This window comes from Amblyraja radiata, chromosome 15 (assembly GCF_010909765.2).
Source record: "Amblyraja radiata isolate CabotCenter1 chromosome 15, sAmbRad1.1.pri, whole genome shotgun sequence".
Lineage (NCBI taxonomy): Eukaryota > Metazoa > Chordata > Chondrichthyes > Rajiformes > Rajidae > Amblyraja > Amblyraja radiata.
Genome location: NC_045970.1, coordinates 20,146,817 through 20,165,977, shown reverse-complemented (window position 1 = coordinate 20,165,977; position 19,161 = coordinate 20,146,817). Strand labels below are relative to the sequence as shown.

The 19,161-nt window shown below is 41.7% G+C and overlaps 1 protein-coding gene across 3 annotated transcripts in view; it reads right to left on the bottom strand.

Annotated features, from left to right (window-relative positions):
- The window catches only part of ctbp2 (C-terminal binding protein 2), a 272,992-nt gene extending 255,781 nt beyond the window's left edge, over positions 1-17,211 (bottom strand). For 2 of the 3 annotated variants that reach the window (XM_033033718.1, XM_033033720.1), the window contains exon 1: positions 16,768-17,209. The gene's annotated coding sequence lies outside the window, so the exon portion shown is untranslated. Of the gene's footprint in view, positions 1-16,767 lie in introns of all 3 variants that reach the window. The other variant, XM_033033717.1, reaches the window with a different exon arrangement.
- Between the last annotated feature and the right edge of the window lie 1,950 nt (positions 17,212-19,161).

The following is a 19,161-nucleotide window of genomic DNA, read 5'->3' as shown; positions in this document are numbered from 1 at the left end:
CACATGAGTGCAGTTCCAACTACACTTAAGTAACTCAGTGACCAGGACAAAACTGTCAATTTGACTGGCACTCTATTTATCGCCTTAAATATTCATTCCCTCTAAAACAGACCAGTGTGGGTTGCAGAGTGTACTATATTCATGCACTGCAGTTACAAGCCTATGCTAGTCCAATAGAACTACCCTAACGCATGGGCTGTTCCACCAAGGACAAAACCAGTAGGTGCACATGAACGCTGCCAGGTTCCTCTCCCATCGTATACCATCCTGACCTGGAAATACAATGGTGTGACTTCATTGTCTCTGGGGCTAAATCCTGGAACATCCATCTCTCAGCTCTATGGGAGTACATTACCTAGAAAAGTTCATGAAAGTGGTTCACTCTCTCAAGGAAATTAGGGACAGGCAATAAATGCTAGACTGGCAAGCAAGACCTAGATCGTGGAACATGAGTAAAGATAACACCGGCTCAGTAGGGCCTCAAATTTAAAATGATCATCTATCTATTCAAATTCCTCCCTATCTTCGCTTATCTCCATCTTTGTGATCACTTCCAGATCTCTCACACACGTCCCATTGAGAGACACTCTTTCTGTCACCCAAGAAAGCTCTGGAATTTATCCCATTCACCTCGTGTCTCCTCTAAGCTCCACCTTTTGAATTCACTTCCTTGTATCTCTTCCTTGGAATCAGAGTCAGTTGTTTTGTTCAATTACAATTTGGATACAGAGTTTCAACCCGCCTACCGCTTTAAGCGCCTAGACTCACTGTGACTCTCCAGCAGTTTGTTTTCTGCTGTACATTCCTGCAAAAACCTTTGGATATATTCCTGCAGTTAAAGCTCAAGCTGGTTTTGTTGAATATTTTCCAGTCACCTTCAGCAATACTGAATGGCTTGCTAAAAAAAACAAACTACGATTCAAGCGAGTTGGCACAAGGTTGATAAAGTTATGTGTAAGGGCATGACAAGGCAGCAAATATGTGCAGCCATGTTGAACAACAGCAAAGGTGCGGTACAATGCAAAATCTGAAATTCCTGCATATCAAGGCTTGAAGTGAACACAATGTAACATTGATTCCAATAATAAATAACTGCAATGGCCGCTGTCTATACTAATTGAATGGCCTATTCATATATTCCCTTGCTGCCAGCAATATTGGGAGCAAAATTAATTCTCAATATGCAAACATATGAAAAGCCAACCTGAAAATAATTATCACTTATCAGCACTGTTGGTGTCACGCTTTCCAAGTACGGTTAGTTTTTTAGCCATTCATGGTTAAATATTGGGTATGCTGGTTAGTATAAACATTAACCAGCCAGACTGAATATTTATAGGATTTCCAGCAAAGTGTAGGTGCCCTTTCTAAAGAGATCTGTACATAACCTGATCACCCAGCAACCTGTTGCGTGGTCAAAAAGCCTTTCCTTAAGACCTGAATGCCTCCCACTCATTCTGTTCAACCTCGTACTCCGGAGATTTACAATGGATTTGAACAAAACTTCAAGGTGAAAAGTAAATGGAATTTAATAATTTTCCACTACAGAATCTCAAACCCTCAATTATAACAAAAGAATTTCTAAAGTGCCTAGAGTTTCATTAATTTTTAAATTTGCTGATATAACATACAGTATTAAAAGGTCTAATGTTAGAGTTTGTATCAAAAGATTTTGACCAAAATACCCCAAAGTATAAAGCCCAATAAAAATACCACTAACAATATTTAAAAATAACCAACACCACAATATTCCAATTCATCTCCCCAACAGCAACATAGACCACAGTCAATTGTTAATTTGGATACAATTTCAAGTTCCTCTATTAAAACACATCAACATCATTCAAGAAGCAACTCAGATTCTTTAAAACAAAAACAATGATGAATACTCTTGATGAAAACTACAACATAAACGGCAATACAAAAAGCTTACAATTTTTCAGTCGGAAACTATTTTTGTGATGAGGTAGTTAAGTGATTTCTCCCTGCTTGTAATACATGGCAAAATGGAACACAACTCTTCCCTCCGTTCCTGCTTCTCAGCTTCTCTCATTCAGGTTTATTGCTATTATTATTATCTATCTATTGAATTGAATTGAATACTTTACAAGTCACGGTGAAATTCGTTGCTTGCATGGCCTTGGTATGCAAATAGTTACCATGTGAAGGGCGCTCACAAAGTTACAAAGTAACCCTGTGCTAGTTCCTCCTTTGTTCCTCTCACCCCCTCACCCCCACCCCCCGTAGCAGTTCCTCATCATTCCAGGTCCATCTTTGATCTCCGCCCCCCCCTCCCCTCAAGGCGGTTCCCCCTGCTAACATTGCTCTGTTAGGCCTGAAGAGTCATGTTCCAGGCTTCATATCTTGGCACATCAAGCTATGCCGAGTGTGCAATTTTACTCAAAATATGTTCAAATGTGTAAACTACACTTAAAGGAAAACTCACTCATACTCCAGGAAGATCAGGCGGCATCCATTTTTCCATTTAACAACAGTATGTAGAACAACTGCATGGAGACAATCAAACACCCAAAATGACTAGACCTGTGCTTACAGCTGCACATTGCTCTATGTTCAAACAGATTATTATAGGTCATTAAAGACAACATTCCTTGCTGGCAGAAATGCCTTGGGTTTCTGAGGGAAATGCAAATGGTGTCATCCAATTGTCATCACAACAAGTATGAGGAGGGGGTTAAAAAACAGTTGCCCTTCGAGCTATTGTGGATACGAGGCATATCTGGCACATTGAAACATTTCTGCACTCACATTATAGTATAAAACAGCACAAAATAATTATGGATACGGTAAGGTCAATTTCCTAAAGCATAATTAGTTAAAAAGAATGAAGATGAGTGTTATTTCTTCACTGATTAAGAGTGACTGATACATGGTATTGACCAACAGCAAGAATAAAATGATGCGAGGTCATAGGAACAGCTCAGAGAAATTTAATCAGTAGGATCTCTCAGAGGCAAAGAAACAAAACATTCCACAAAGCACATATACAACGTACTTTTCCAAATTGGTGTTTTCATAAATTAGCAATTTAAGACAATCATGTTTTTTTAAGACAAGGCAAAACAAACAACGCAGTCATTAATTGCCAGTAAAGGTGTTTTTTCCCCCCTGCATTTGCTTGTATAACAAACCACTATTCACAATAAGCAACCTAGGAAATGCTTATGTACTTAAAGCAACAACACTCTAATGCTTTGGTAACTTGCATATTATGCACAAAATGATCACAGTTATACCACACCTTTAATTGACCAGAGCTGAATATTTTTATCCAATTAAGCAGCGATGATCGAGGTCAATGTTATATCAACCTCCCAACTTCCATTGAATGCAAACACTTCCAGTCTCCTCAGGCTTCTATTACACACACATGCAAAACAGACGACACCAATATGAAGTCCTAAAATTATGAAATTATGTGTTCACTGCTGAATTTACTCCACTTTGGCATTTTCAGCTCCTAAATCGATGCAGTCCAATGATCAATGCAGATTTTGATTGCTGTTTATTAGATCAACAAATTAAACAAGGAAAATAAATGACAATCCTAAGCACCAGGTAAAAAAAAAAAAAATAAAGATATTTATTTAAGATGAATAAAGAAAGTTGCCCAAAGAATACATTTAAAAAGGATGTTGCCATGATTTGAGGGGCTGAGCTATAGGGAGATGTTGGGAAGGCTAGGACTCTATTCCTTGGAGTGCAGTGGGCTGAGGGGTGATCTTTAGAGGTGTGCAAAATCATGAGGGGAATAGAAAGGGTTAATGTTTATATTAACCAGTGTACCCAATAGAAAGGCACGCAGTATTTTACCCAGGGCAGGGGAATCAAAAGCAAGAGGACATAGGTTTAAGGTGAGAGGGGCAAGATTTAATAGAAACCCGAGGGGCAACAGTTTCACTCAGAAGATGGTGGGTATATGGGACGAGCTGCCAGAGGAGGTAGTTGAAGCAGATACTATAACAACATTTAAACAACACCTGATCAGGTACATGGATAGGAAAGGCTTCGAGGGATATGGGCCAAATGCAGGGAAATGAGATTAGCTTAAATGGCGCATATAGGTCAGCATGGACGATTTGGTCTGATGGGGCTTGTTCCACACATTTGTTCCACACCTCACGTAATCACCTACTGTTTTTCCCAGATAAATTAAAGTCCTGTGATATAGTCACTTCAAGCTTTGTTCCACTCTAACTAATACCAAAATCTAATTATATATATTTTTTAAATAAACTACAAATTAGCAACAACACACTCAACCAACATTTTATCTGCATTCCATTTCCCTAGTTCATATTGAGGTGCCATTTCACAATCATAACATTTTTTCCACACCTCACGTAATCACCTACTGTTTGTCCAAATAAGCCTGAATAAATATACCAATGAGCTATTTATGTCCCAACTCAATGAATATACAAGAGATTGTGGAGCAGAAACCTACGTTAATTCCCACCCAGAGTACAGTACCTCATCAATGTTCCAGCTCTCACAGCAGTGGAGCATAGCAGCATGGAGAGGGCACAGGGGGACATGATGCTCATCCATCAGTTCCCACAAATAAACACATCCTTATCTTGTCAACCAAATACCACAAGTTTCAGCAATGTATCACGATGTTAACGGCTTCTTTACAGCTGTCCGCTTTAGTGCAGGAGCCTTGTTGAAATTCACTGTTCTGATGCACAACACTTGATGCCTGCAGTTCTCTGCTCAACAGTAAATGGAGTCTGCATTTCCACACAACAGTCCCTGATGTGTTTGAGCAGTAATTTTCTATCACGGTTCCCGGTGAGTCAATAAGTTTAAGGCTTATGCTGCCACCATGACTCAGTGGAAAACAGGTTATTTCTGATACTGTCACATTCCTATAAAATGCATTAGTCAACTTCCTGTTAAGGGCTTATTCAGATTGATGACCATGGATGGACAGAACTGCACCAATATTCGGAGATAGTTACCGTTCTCGTTCACCTAGTCACATTGATAAAAATGTTGGAGGAACCTTGATATGTAAATAAGTCAATACCAGTGGCTATGCAGACAGCAAAGTTCTGCGTAGATATGATGTCATTCGGTGTTGACACAAATACGCCACAGACACAGAGTTAGTTGAGGCAGAAACTATAACAACATTCAGTTCAGTTTACTGTCACATGTACCGTGGTACAGTGAAAAGCTTTTGTTGCGTGTTATCCAGTCAGCGGGAAGACTACATGATCACATTCGAGCCATTCGCAGTGTACACATACATGATAAGGGAATAACATTTAGTGCAAGATAAAGCCAGTAAAGTCCAATCAAAGATAGTCTGAGGGTCACCAATGAGGTAGATAGTAGTTCAGAACTGTTCTCTAGTTGTGGAAGGGTGGTTCAGTTGCCTGATAACAGTTGGGAAGAAACTATGGCAACATTTAAAAGACTTTTGGATGGGTACTTGGATAGGAAAGGTTTAGAGGGATATGGGCCAAATGCAGGCAGGTGGGAATAGTGTTGATGGGGCATCTTGGTTGGCATGGATGAATTGGGCTGCTGAACATGTTTCCATGCTGCATTACCTTATCTATGACAGCAGGTGAACCCCATCAGCAAATATATCCGTAACAGTTGTCTCCCCCTCTCCCTCAAGCCTTCCCAACTGGCTTCATTTGACCTACCCCAAGATGTGGGAAGATCCCAATCAAAAACATAGTTACAATTCTGCACATTAGACGCAAGTTCCAGGACACTGGCTCCGTTGTTGCTGAAGCCACCTTTCATCACAGCGTAATCAATGCAGGTTCAAGAGAAAGAGAAAGCAACACACTCATTTAACTACCAGGACAGAGATAAAAATGGGCCAACCTACTCGCATCCACTCAGTGCACATTAATTTACGCATCATTTGACATTTATTCAAATCATTTTAAATGAATTTATTATTCAGATGAAGGATGATCTGTACTTCACCTCTCAAACTGATTAACAAGATTGTGTTTAAGGAAGAAGAACAGGGGTCTGGGTTAAGATGTGGTCATAGAGTTAAGAAGAGTCTCGAACCGAAACGTCGCATATTCCTTCGCTCCATGGATGCTGCCTCACCCGCTGAGTTTCTCCAGCATTTTTGTCTACCTATTAACAAGATTGTGAGTCAACAGACCAGCTTTTCCCAGATAAATTAAAGTCCTGTGATATAGTCACTTCAAGCTTTGTTCCACTCTAACTAATACCAAAATCTGCAAACTCATTTATTTTATTGCCAAATAAAAGTGGTCAAACACTTTTCCAGTGCTGCAGTAAAGTGGGTGTTCTCAGTTAAAAAAATGTTCCCTACATTAAACCTCCTGGCTCTGTTCCTCCTTACGAGTTATAGACCACAAAAGATTAACATCACTGCACCTACTGCCTCTCAGATAAGTCAAAGACAACCCTAAACATTAAGGAAATTAACAGGTCAAACATCAATCTTTAACTAAAGATTTTCAAACTGCCCATCAAATGGTCATATAATAGCATTAATATTTTAAGTAGAACATAAACAACATTGCACAATTCCATCTCTTGCCAAACAAAGGAAGAAACCAGAATACCATGCTTGTATGACAGCCAGCAAACGCTGTTTAAGCAATCATAATATCCATTTCAGATAATGCACGTAAAGTAATATCCCTTCTAAAAATTTCAGCCACAGGAATTTCATAAAGTGTTTCTTGACTGATATCACCAGTAATAATTTTGTGATGATAATGTGTCAGTAATAAAAATGTTCATTTCATCTTGCAATTAAACTGACATTTCTGCCGCCTCTTACACGGTCTTTCACAAACATGCTTTTTATTTAAAGGCAAAAAAATTATCTGTTTTGTTCTTAAATTTTAAATGTAATGACAGTCATCAGACTTGCTGAGGGTATTGAGCTCACTCATTACAAGGACTTCCCTTCTTCTCTGTATTCACATTGCCGTACACACAACCAGCTTGAAGGTCTGTTAGTCAGAAAGAAATAATAATATGCAAGGGGATGTTTTGGTCCCAAATGTTGTTTTTCACCAGTGAGTCATGGCATCGGATTCATGTCACGACAAAATACAGACCAAGACAATTAAACAGTACACAACATTTAAAAAAGCACAGACTTATCTCCTGAATGAATGAATGAATGAATGAATGAATGAATGAATGATTTCACAGACAAGTCACAGTGATATTAAATTGATAGAATGGGTGGTGGTGATTTGTGAGGGGAAAAGTACAGAAGTGAGGGTGTGGAAAATGGAACAAAGGTGGGCAGTCAACTGGATTATATGGTGAATATGCAGCGAAGGGGAGATATTCTGAAAGTTGGTGAAACAAAAATTCTTGAAACATGCGTTCAAATAAATGCAATTAAATAAATGAGCTTCAATGTCAGCGAGGATTGTACTTGGGGTAAGTAGATTTGACATACCGTGTGCCTTTCTCTCATTCTACCTTCGAAAAGTTTTCAAAACAGGGTTTAAGTGTTGTGTTGTGACTCGGATTATTGCAAGAGCAATATGTAATTGAGGGAAATAAACAGTTCCAGCAATGATGGTTACTTCAATCACGATAAGTTTCATAGGGTGGAATTAAATGACATTATTCAGCCACATACGAAATACTTGAACACCTGTATGGTTTAATGTTACATCACATAATATTGAACAAACACACCTGCAAGCAACTCTCAAACAATGCAGCCTTTGTTTGCCCAAATTAAATCACTCAAACCAGTTTAAAAAAAAATGACTGCAATTCCATTAATCTGCATAGCTGCATGGGGTTACTCTAACTTGTCTAACTCGATTCATCATTATATTTCTGCAGTTCCAATTGTAATCTATTCAAATAACACATACCAATAAAACATGAAAATTCCTTCCAGTGTGCATTCTTTATTCTGTTGGCAGTCTTTCTGAATAAATCTGTCAGGTTTTTTTTATTTGCCATTATTTCCTGACTATCTGAATTCAAAATGCAAGTGTATCAAGCACATTCAATTGTGTGAGCGTGAATAAAAGAAGACAAAAACTAGCTTTTATTGGAGTGGTTGTATCATGCCACAGTGGTGAGGCAGCTGTTACAAAGGATAGAGAACATGTGCAATATCTCGACCCAAAACGTCGCCTACCCACATTCTCCAGAGATGCTGCCTGACCTGCTGAGTTATTCCAGCACTCTGTGTCCTTTTGTTTTCTAATATCAAAATCTGAAAGGCCAAGTTTTATAATAGAAAAATCAAACGGCTTTGCATACTGCGAAGATGATTTCTTATTGACCAGGAAACGTATCATATTGATGTTTCTGTAACACTTAGCTTTCTATATACTGGTCAGCACTAAAACAGGTCACAGAAGGAACTCCAGTTGTTGCTGACAAACACTCAGCATGATAGCGTGCCTCTACACCAGAAAGTTGTGCATTCAAGACCCACTCTGGTTCTGGGATCTCTGAAGGAGTGGGAGACAGACCAGTGCAGTACTATGGGAATGTCACACTGCCCAAGGTCAGGCATTAACCTCTGCAACAGCACAAAATGGTTTCCTGGAATTATTTGTACAAGTACAGGGAAGTTTTCCTGAGTGTGCTGATTCTCAGCAGTCACCAGCAAAACATATTACCCGTTCCTTTACCTCATTGCTCACACAGTGACCAAAGATATCAAGGCCTCCTGGGGTTATGAAAGAGTATATATAAAGGTGAGATGTCGAAACAAGGAACGGCAGATGCTGGTTTACAAAAAAATGACACAATGTGCTGGAGTAACTCAACAGGTCATGCATCCATGGAGAACATGGACAGGTAATGTTTTGGGTCAGGACCCGTCGAAGAAGGGTGTCGAGCCAAAACTTCATCTTCAGTCTGGAGGTGGTCCTGACCCGAAACATCACCTTTTCATGTCCTCCAGCCTGACCCGCTAGGGTGTGTGTGTGTGTGTGTGTGTGTGTGTGTGTGTGTGTGTGTGTGTGTGTGTGTGTGTGTGTGTGTGTGTGTGTGTGTGGTGGTGTGTGTCCCCTTCAATTGTCACAATATAAAGTCTCAAGTAAAATGGCAAAAGATCATGCACCTAAACATTCCCTTCTCACAGATCCCATATGACCCGAGTATTTCAAGCATTGTAATTTTATTTCAGATTCCTAGCATTGGTAGTCATTTGTTTTTGATATTTTGAACGTAATTATTTTTCATGATGGGATATAGAATGCCAGTGAAGTTACATAATTACCAATATTAATATATATGTGTCATCCCCTTTGACATTTCTTGTGGATGCATTTTAAAACCAAGACCCATTTAACTAAATTAATAAGAGTTTTCCATAATTTACTAGTTTCTTTACTTTATTGCTGGGATAAAGAAACAAAGTTAATTTTGATTTATGTAGTAGCGCTTTTAACAAAGAGGAGTGCATCCATTACATGACTGATAATGTTGTGTGAAAATAAGGAAACAGACAGCAATGAAGATAGTAACATGAAGAGGGGAAATCACCTTGACTCAAAGACTTCAGAACAAATGATTGCACAAGAGAATGGGGCCAAAGTGGAATCAAAACTCAAGTGAAGGGCTGTTCTGTAGAATTATGAAATGCAAACTCAGGGAAACAAAACCTCAACTATTGGCAACACTTAGATTTAACAAGTGTTGTGCTCTTGTTAAAGCCTTAGTCCATCGCTTTGCAGAACTGGCAGGATTAGTTGGGTTTGACAGAAGAAAAACTATCATGCTTAGAGAACGGATGGAATTCATGGTACACAACTACCTCTCCAACTGCAAATGAACATATTTAGTGTTGGGAAACAAAATGCAAGGGAAAAAATGACGCCTGTTCAACCTCCAATATCTTCCATCTTCCTGTTTCAGTGGCTTAAACATCTAATTTTACATTTAAAACCCCAAGAAGGACAGGACACGAGGACAACCCATTGCTTCCAATAGATTCTACAGTTCTTGCCACAAAGAGGCATTTCAATAATTAGACATTTAAGCCACTATCAGGGGGAGGCACAAGATACCATAGATGAATGCAAAAAGAGTCACCAAGCCATTATTCTATACATTCAACTATAAGCAAATTGATGGTCGCAATGCAATAATCATTGACCAAAGATCAGCCAAGTAAAATCTACTTCTCTAAAATCAAAGTATATTTTTAAAGAAAAATCTCTGAAGTATAACTATAATCTGGCACCCTTTTGACTTTGGTAGTGCTGGACCAGCGGATTTTCCAGACCATTAGATCTGATTTGTATTCGTACCCAAGCACACTTCTGTTTCATTTTGTTTTACATATTTCATGTTATTTCAACAAATTTTCCATTCAAGCCAGAGACTTGGGGAAGCCAGTGGGGAATAAAAAACACTCCGGATCCCAGCTCTGTCCTCAGACCTACCATGTTCCTGACCCAGGCCCACATCACTCACAATCCAGTCCACTGTGCAGACAAAATGCAGAAACAAAGAACTGCACATGCTGGTTAATACACAAAAGACCAAAGTGCTGGAGTAACTCAGCAGGTCAGGCAGCATCTCTGGAGAACATGGATAGGTGATGTTTTGAGAAGAGGTCCCTCTTCTGTGCAGGCACTAGCTCCAGCAACTCTGAAACCTCAGCTCATATTCCAGACTAAAGTGTGTCAGATACCATATAATCAGGATTGCCAACCAATTAGATCCAGATTAAAGTTTTACTGCAACAATTAAATCAAGATTTGTTGAGTTAATTCCTACCAATTGCCAATTTACCCGTGTGGTAATAATACAATTCTTGTTAGCTGCTATTCTGAAGTTGGGTTTTGTTTTGAATTTTCATACATCATCCGATCACACCGTCTCTAGCCAACAATTGGCCTATCATGGAACCACTCTATCTGAGTTAATCTAGCCAACAGTTGGCCCCGATTGGTCCTTGCTTCCAGTCCCCACCAAACAATCAGTCAGAAGAAGGGCCCCGACCTAAAATGCCACCTATCCATTTTCTCCAGAGATGCTGCCTGACCCGCTGAGTTTGTGTCTATCTTCGGTATAAACCAGCATCTGTAGTTCCTTTTTATTACATTATTCTTTTCATAGGTTTTACTGGAAAGAAATATTAACCCTCACCATTGCAAGCTTCATTGATTCCCCATCCTCTCTCCTTATTTAGTTTGACAACATCCCAGAATCGACCAACATAACAATCTGTCAGAAAAAGCTTCTCATTAATTTCGAGATTTAAGCAGATCATCTGCTTCAGAAAGCCTCTGAAATCATCATGGAAATACATGGACTCAAAAAAGTTTCAACATACATACGCATCTGATCCAGTTCTGGTGCAGTGGAGTAAATAAACATGCTGCTGAATCTGGATTTCTTATGATTGAATATCTAATTCATAGGAATCACATCTGTTATTTTCACAAACACTCACAATCAGGATCATGACAACAATAGCAAGGCCAGCATTTGATGCACATACCCAAATGCTCTGAGAGGGTTCCTTCTTTAGAATGCAAACTGCATTTTTGAACTGCTGCAGTACAAACTGCTCTTGCATTGAAGTTGGTAGGAAGTTCCCATATTTAGGCACAGGGACAATGAAAGAACAGGAAAGTGACTTGGAGGTGGTAGGGTGATAGTGTCCCAAGCACCTGCTACTCCTGTTGGTTTTGGTCGTAATGATCATTGACTTGAGAATAACTTGGACAAACAATTGCAGAGCATTTTGAAGATAACCTATACTGCAGCATTGTACAATGGTGGAATCGTTAGGATGGTGGATGAGGTGCCAGTCAGGATGGCTGTTTGTCTTGGATGTTGTCAAACCTTTTGAGTGTTTCGGGAGCCTCGCGCATCCAGGCAAGTGAAGAGGATGTGATCTCACTCCTGAACCGTGCCTTACAGATACAGGAAGGGCCTTGATGTCAGGGATAGTGTCACAGCCTCTCACCAGCTATTGTACCCATGGTATTCATGCGGTCCATTTGAGTTTCTACATTTGAGTGGAGCCAGGATGTTGATCATGGAGGATTTTGCAATGGTAATGCCATTATAGGTGCTTACTGTCAGTACAGTTGTTGGAGATGGTAATTTCCTGGCTCCTTTAAGGTTCAAATGTTATTTGCTACATATCAGCCCTTGCACAAATATTGTCCAGATCTTGGTGCATACTGCCATGCACTGCTTCATTTCCTAAGGAGTTGTGAATGGAATTGTACATTGCACAATTAATCACTGACCTATTTACAATCTGATGATGGAAGGTTGTGAGTGAAGCAGTTAAGGATGGCTGGGCCTAGGACAGTACACTGAGAAATTCTTAGCCTGAGATGATTAATTTCCAAGAGCCACCGCCATCTTCTTTTGTGTACCGCTCCAAATATTTGGGCACACAGTGGTGCAGCGGTAGAGTTGCTGCCATAGAGCTAGAGACCCGGGTTCATTCTTGACTACATGTGCTGTCGGTACGGAGTTTGTATGTTTCCCCCTTTGACCACATGGGTTTTCTTCGGGTGCTCCGGTTTCCTCCCACACTCCAAAGATGCAGCGTGGAAACGAGTCTTCAATCTGAAGAAGAGTCTCGACCTGAAACATCACCTATTCCTTTTCTCCAGAGATGCTGCCTGTCCCACTGAGTTACTCCAGCATTCTGTGTCTATCTTCGGTTTAAAACGAGCATCTGCAGTTCCTTCCTACACTCAATAGCTGAGGTGGCACCTGGTTCCACTGCCTTTGCTGCATCCACAGCTCCCATAGTGTATATGAATTGGCTGAAGACTGGCTACTGTAATGGTGACAATCGGAAAAAATAAACAAAACCCAACTCAATTTGGCAAACAAATAAATGTCAAATTAGTGGAGAGTAATCTCCTACTGACTACATAAAGTTTTGAAAAATGTGTTTACATCAAGAGTTGTTCTGATGGTCTGTGGATTTAAGACAATGTGTAATGATAAGTCATTAAAATCAACTCCAGTTTCATGATCTTAAATGATCAAAGGCAGCAGTTGATGCAAGAAAGGTATCCCTTCCTCTTGCAAAAATGAATGTGGAGTCAGATTATATAGAGCACCGGCTTTCTCCCACAATGAAGGTGACCATCAACAGGTGCAGAAGAGTACACCCACTCGATTATTCCAGACCAACAGAAACACTGTTACATCATGGCTATCTGCAGCTTAATTCTATTTACCCACCCTCCATTGCTCAACATCTATTAACCACAATCTTGAAATGTCAAATACATCGCCATCCTCACTATTTTCGTGAGAAAATAGGGGAAGTGCTTCATGAGTTCATTTACAGCAGAACTAACTCCATTATAAAGAGTAGTATATAAAACTACTCTTTGTAATGGAGTTAGTCCACAACCTCATAAGCTCAAGGCATTTAAAACCAAGTTTGTCATCTCAAATCAACCTTGGCATCGTCTTATTCTGATGAATCTACACCATACCCTTTTTAAAATCAATGCACCTTTCCTGAGGTGCATTACCTGAAACCAAGTATGACACGTGAGATAAATTAAAAAAAAACTTTGCATCACTGGACCTTAACATTTTCCTCTTTACAATCAGCCCCCTGATGCAGACACCAATATCCTGCAATACTTTTTAAATTGCTATTCATATTTGCACACAAGTGGATACCCAAATGCCTTTGCTCTTTCACAAAGCAGTCACTTCCCATTAAGAAAATTATTTTAATCTTTCTTTCTTAAATCCAAAAGCTGATGATTTAACACTTCCCTGCACTGTACTCCAGCTCAGCCATTTTCTGCAAAACATACTGCTGCCATTAATACAACTTACTGCGCCTTCTAATTTAGACATGCAAAAATGATAATAGAAACTTCAATCTCCTCTTCCAAATTAGTGATATAAAACTGGGGCTCAAATACTGAACACTGGGAACTTCACCTCTCAAGTCTTACCTATCAGACAACATTCCCATTGTCATTACTCTTACTTCAACCTCAATTAATTCCCAGTTACCCACTGCCACATGTTAATTTAAAACTATCTTCATCGACAGCAATATTTCCTTCAAAGTAACTGAGACGTTTTGTTAGGACAGTAGGATAAGGAAAGAAAAGAGCAGGTCCCTGCATACGTTTTGATATTTGCAGGGATGTTCCACCTAGTAAATTGTACATCTAGTATCAGGAAGCAGCTAATCTCTGCAAATTGCTTGGCAAACAGTCGTGGTATAACTCCCTACACAGAAGAAACAAACACTGTTTAAAGCCCATTTTCCATTCAAACAATGTGGCTTAAATGCTTTGGTTTTTAAGAATCAATTGCATGAAATTTACAATGCATTTGAACTTTATTTTATCTCACTAATAAATCACCAGATCAATTTAAGAATAGTCAAGCCGCTTTGAAATTTCTTAATTCAATCTCTACAGAAAAGTCAAACACTACAGCCATTTTAATTCAGCAAACTCAATCTGCTGTAAATCTATTTGCAAAATTAACCAATGTTTCCATTACTAATTCATAATGTTTTACTTTTTCTTGTTCAACTGGAACAAACTGGTAAAAACATGTTCTGGTATTTCATATCACTATTTAATCATTTACTAATGATATAAATCTAACAAACTGTCCATTGTCTGGATAACGTTAACTGTTACACATTATGCATCCTGCAAGATATCTGTAACAAACAATTGGCAAACGCAAAGAATGCCAAGTTCTGGCCCACGTCCGGTATGTATCAGACTGCACTGAATAAAACTTCCATACTTTGTACTGTTTTATCGTAAATCTATAAATCAGACATAATTCATTTAAAAGAAAAGGGCATACAACAAAACATAGGTCAACAGACAGTACTCATTCTAACCAGAAATGACACTGGTTTACAAAAATTCACCACCTTCAACATATCAACTGCAAATGAATATGAGAAAAATGCTCTGGGTTGTTTGGATTCAAACCTCACTGCACTTTTTTAAAAGGTAAAAGACCAACCATGATTTTTAAAGGAAAAACTTGGGTAGATGGGTTTCTGGTTAAAACTTGGTTGATTATACCATGTTGATTTTCCTGCTTGCCAACATCAAAATGTAAGCACCTGTGTTAAGTTACTCACAATCATCAGAGTGTGTGGAAAAAGACTAAGGTTCCTTTGATAATATGTCAGATCTGTAAATTTTAAATATCAGCATGGTTGACATTTATAACTGAAAACACTTTGTGAAAGCAACTATAAAACAACATTCTTATATATATTTTTAAAAAGCACCTCGCCAGTAATGTCAAGAGGAATGCACAAAATAATCATTTAAGCATCCTGTGGAAACATGCATCATAAGTATCCTCCCACACATGTGCACTGAATGTAAAATTGAAGACATGGAATATCTTAGCTCAGGACATGTGGATGAGAGAGTTAAACATAGGACTGCACTGCACAGCAACATGGGCATCACATAATCTCAACTGTCCGCTCAGGGTGATTGTTGGAAAGGGCAGGAGCGCTGGAAGGTGGAGATAGGACAGGGTGAGATATCCATGGCCTGTGCACACATTGGATGGGGAAAGGAATGAATCAGGGTCACCACAAAGATAAAGTTAGAGTATGCGGGATAGGAGGTGTGAGGCACATGTTCCGTGTGCAGGAGAGGTAGGGAGCGGAGAAAGAATCCAGAGGATGGCTGGCAAGGCCTAACGTGGGTGGGGGCAGCAGACGACACTGACTCCATGGTGTTTGGGAGAAGCTGGGATGGACAGTGGGGAGGGAGTGCAAAAGGTGGTTTGGGGCAAACAGTGGGGGGGGGGGTGTTAAACTATGGACTTGGATGACTGATGGTGGGGGAAACCAGGGAGGCGGGGGTTAATCATACAACTGGGGTTCAAACTGCAGGGGAGTCTAACCGTGGAGGCTAAACGGTGGAGGAGTCAACCGGTGGGGGTCAAACGTTGCTGGGGGGGGGGGGAGGGGTCAAACTGTTGAAGGGTGTTGAGGGCAAATGAAGTGGGGGGGCAAATGGAGGGTGGAGATAGGAACTGGGGGCAAACATTGGGGGAGGGGCGGGTGAATTGGTGTGGGTGGGTCAGATGGCAGGGGTGTTGAAGGGCTGGCAAATTTTGGGGGGAGGGCAGGCGAATAAGGAGGGGGCAAGTGAGATGGGTGGAGCGAGTGGTGGTGGGGGGGGGCTGATGCAAGGTGGGAGGGAGGTGGCAGGCAGCATTTCAGGGGGCGGGGACATGTGTAGGTTGGGCGAGGAGGCGGGTTGTTCTGGAGAGAGGGGTTGGGCTTGGGGGTGTGTGGAGGGAGGGGCTGGATTGCCCATCGGAGGGGAGGGGTATTGGTCACCCTGGGGAAGGGGATGTATCGCCCTGGGGTAGGGGATGTATCGCCCTGGGGAAGGGGATGTATCGCCCTGGGGAAGGGGATGTATCGCCCTGGGGTAGGGGATGTATCGCCCTGGGGAAGGGGATGTATCGCCCTGGGGAAGGGGATGTATCGCCCTGGGGAAGGGGATGTATCGCCCTGGGGAAGGGGATGTATCGCCCTGGGGTAGGGGATGTATCGCCCTGGGGAAGGGGATGTATCGCCCTGGGGAAGGGGATGTATCGCCCTGGGGTTGGGGATGTATCGCCCTGGGGAATGGGATGTATCGCCCAGGGGGGAGGAGGAGGGGGGGGGATGGATCGCCCAGGAGAGGGGACCAGTTGCCAGAGGTGGAGCCGTGGCCACTCGCCCAGAGCCCGGTACCTGCGCTAAAAGCCGCCCGGCTCAGAGTCACAACATACCGTCCCTCGGCGGCAGCAGCAGCATCTCTATCGCTCACAGCGTCCTCCGCTCAGCTGGTCCACATCAAAAAAGAAAACAATTCAACTTAATCCTCCAACTGCAGCCTGTAAGATCCGAGCGGCGCTGGTCAGGTCGGTCCGGGTGCGGTCCGGTGCGGGGTCAGTGCGCTCCGGTCCCCGGGCGACAGGCGCCGAGAGACGGGCGGCGACGGCGGTGGTGGCGGCGGCTCCGCTGCCCTGGTCCTCGGTGGCTCCTGGCGATCGGGCTTCCTCCTCCTCCTCCTGCTGCCCTGCCCTGACCCCCTCCTTCCTCCTTCTTCCTTCCCCCGCCGGCACAAGCACCGAGTTGCAGAGAGGGCGAGAGAGCGCGAGCTGGAGAAAGAGCGAGTGTGGAGCAGAGCGGGGCCGTGCCGGGCCGGAGGGGGTCTGGGCTGGGCTGGGCTGGGTTGGGTTGGGCTCGGCGGGCGGGCTCTGCCACAAACCAATGACACAGCCCCACATGGACAAGCGCGCCTCCGACACTCGCTCAGCCTCTCACTCTCACCCTCCCCGAGAGCACCGACACTCGGCGGCAGCAGCAGCGGCAGCAGCAGCGGCGGCGGCTCACTCCTTCCCTCGTCTACAGACATAAACTCAACAGCACCGCCTTCAAACCTCAACTTTCCATGGTTCCTACAGAGAAAAAAAATCGCCAAACTATAATCCGCCCCGTGAACTAAAAATATCGACGCTTCCTCACAGAAAACATCCTCAACGGCCTCTTTTTTTGTGTGTGTGTGCAAATATATATATTGTATTCACCGTAACGAAAGTGAAGTACCCAAGTTTTACGCCTGTCACCCACCAGATTTCTCACCTCTTCGCAATTAAAATAAAAACTTGGCTAATTGAATACTAATAAAGTACTGGAAGCAAAACTGCAGGCTTCAATCAACAATCCAGTTTTTTTCCCTGAATATTGACAAAACCAATTCCCCCCCAAACTCGGTTACACGTCGCCGTGAGTGAGGTTTTTTTTTCAAACATATATCTAAAAATTAAAAAAAAGGCAAATAAAAATGTTCCGCTGTTTCTCTTGCAAGTTGAGTCAAGAACTTGCAGCTTGCACACTTCGACATTGTATCCATCTTTGTCTGTACATTTATATTCCTGCGAGTCTGCTGGGTTGAATTCGGAGGGTCTTGAGTTTAAGTTCAGTTCCCACAGTAGCTATCTTATTAGTAGTTCCAGGATTAATCTCAGCGCAGCACCCATAGCACTTGGCAGCCTTTTGCATTAACATGGGCAACACAAGGACTGGTGAGGAATGCATTGTCTGACAATGCGATGGAAATGGATTCAGTGCGAGCTTTCGAGATTAAATGTTAAACAGCAGAAGCAAGAGAATGTGCTACAGTGCAAGGAAATGGCGAGGAAGTGGCGGTAGTAGGATTGATAGAAAGATCAGATGCAAAATAGCCTCCATCAACTCTATGTTGGTCAAGGTTTCCATGATACCACGAAATATACCGTAAGAAATGAGACAAATATATTTTCATTCTTACATCTAGCATGTAGTATCACTTTAGATTTCGTTAAGTATAAAAAAGAATGAGAAAGAATGCCGGCGATTTCATCCTGCCGTTACCGACATTGATAAGAGTGAGGATTCGCTGGCAGTTATCAGCAAAGGGCACAACGCGATGAACCAACAAGGAAGAAGAGGAAGAACAAGCTTGCGTGACGCCAAATTTGAATGCATGTTGATTCCTAGCCTGTTGGGTACAGCAGTTCTACTGTTGTCCACTATGTCATCTGTGAGTTCTCTTCCCATTTCAGAGAGCACGCTAATGCTGGAGAGAATGCAGCGGTGCCGATGCTGTGGTCCAACTGCTCCAGAGAGCATTTCACCTTTGTAGTGAAATAGGCTTCCGATTTCTGTTACAAATAAAAGTTCTGGAAGAACTCAGCAGGTCAGTTAGCATCTATGGAGGGAATGGACAGATGGCATTTTGAGTCGGGAACCTTTATATCAGCTTGAAGAAGGGTCTTGACCAAAAACGTCATGTATCCATTCCATTTACTTGTGCTGCCTGACCTGCTGAGTTCCTCCAGAACTTTGTGTTGTGATTCATAATGGGAGACTGAGACTCACTGTACTTTATGTTGTCTTGTCTCCTTCTTCCCATAGTGAATATAAGTGAGAGTATTCTTCCAGTTGCTGGCTAGAAATTAAGGAATTTAGGTAAGGACCAGGCCCACAGTGGATGAAAACACCACATGCATCAATTTATTACTCCTGGATCTTACTCTTTGCAAGACATAGAACAGTACAGAATCAGAACAGGCCCTTTGGCCCTCAACGTCTGTGCTGAATATGATGCCAAGACTATTCCATATCTACCTGTATATAAT